This window comes from Gopherus flavomarginatus, assembly GCF_025201925.1.
Source record: "Gopherus flavomarginatus isolate rGopFla2 chromosome 13 unlocalized genomic scaffold, rGopFla2.mat.asm SUPER_13_unloc_1, whole genome shotgun sequence".
Taxonomy (NCBI): Eukaryota; Metazoa; Chordata; order Testudines; family Testudinidae; genus Gopherus; species Gopherus flavomarginatus.
This window is the reverse complement of record NW_026114609.1, coordinates 5,374,328-5,375,755: the sequence shown is the minus strand read 5'-3', so window position 1 is coordinate 5,375,755 and position 1,428 is coordinate 5,374,328. Positions and strand designations below refer to the sequence as shown.

The following is a 1,428-nucleotide window of genomic DNA, read 5'->3' as shown; positions in this document are numbered from 1 at the left end:
ACTCACTGCTGGCCCATTAAAGGTGGCTACAGTCCCAAGGACTATCCCAGGAACCGTGAACAATGCAGACTTCACCGAGATAACACAGCAACAATGGACACTGCTTGACTCACATCATAGCAAAAGAGCTTTCTAGAAAGTTGGAAGAAACTATGAAAGAGGGGAAGAGACATCATGACTTGGCATCTCTCCCCCACAAATCAACAGCTGGAAACACACCTGTGTGACAAAACGGATTCATAAATCAGAAGATAATAATAATAATACATTCAGACCAAAGTCCCCAAATAGCTAGTACTGGTTTTTCAGCTGAAAATTTTCAGTTTGGGGAATTTTGTTTTCCCAGTCAGACCTTGCCAAGGGAAGCAAGGAGAAAATGTTTGAGTTGCCTCCTTCAGAGCAGCTTAGCCTAGACACTCTAGCTGTGGGTCACTGTCATGGCCTTGCTGAGAACTGGGGTATTTTAATAATTTGGGGAGGTCTCAGGGTGTTTGGGGGAGATTTTGAGACTGTTACCTTTTGAGATAAAAACTAAGACATACAGGACTAGAGAAATTTTTCTTTAGAAATCTGAGATTTAGACATTTTATTTAAAGCAAGGAGGTTTATGAGCAGGCTTTTGTATGGCAGGACACAACATTGTTTGATCTGCCATTGTATCAGAGGGGAGATGGTTGTTTTGAAAGGAGGAGTAAAGACTAAATGCATCCGATGAAGATGGGATGCGAACCCATGCATGCAGAGCACAATGGATTAGCAGTCCATCACCTTAACCACTCGGCCACCTCATCTGAGATGTCAGAAAATGGACAGGATGAGAAATCTAAGGCCAACAGAGATAGGGACACTAAGGTATTTTTAAATACTAAGCGGAAGCAGGGGCTGAATGAGCTCCCCCCTCACACCTAGTGACCAGCTGTGGGAAAGGCTTTAGGAACAGACCGTGTTTGCATAGACACACCTACTCTGCCTAGGTATGCAGCATCATGGGGCTGCTTCCCCAAAATGACCAGTTTTAGCTGGTGGCGGGTTACAAATCACTTTAGCACTGAGTGGTATGAAATGTTATTATCCTTCCTGCATGAGTGAAGGGCAGCAGAACATACTTAGTCGGTCCTGATGGGTCAGGAATAGCTTTTATTGGACTGCATAGAAGTGATTCAGAACGTCACCTAAACCAGTGGTCCCCAAACATTTCACACTGTGCCCTTTTATCCATGGCTGTGGGCCCTCGGAGCCACAGTTGAAAACTGGGGCTGGGAGTGGGGTGTTGCTTGCTGAAGAGTGGGGTGCAGACAGGGGTAAGGGGGTCAAGGCCGAGCTGGCAGTCAGGGGCCCAGGCTGAGGGTGGGGTTGGAAAAGAGCTGGGACAGAGTCGGGTTGACTGGTGCTCCCTCCATGGGGGCTGGCTCTGCCCCTGAGGTGCCC

General features: G+C 47.1%; 1 non-coding gene across 1 annotated transcript; it reads right to left on the bottom strand.

Annotated features, from left to right (window-relative positions):
- Positions 1 to 709: 709 nt before the first annotated feature.
- TRNAS-GCU (transfer RNA serine (anticodon GCU)) lies at positions 710 to 791 on the bottom strand. Its single transcript has one exon. It is a non-coding gene; the product is annotated as a tRNA-Ser (tRNA).
- Between the last annotated feature and the right edge of the window lie 637 nt (positions 792 to 1,428).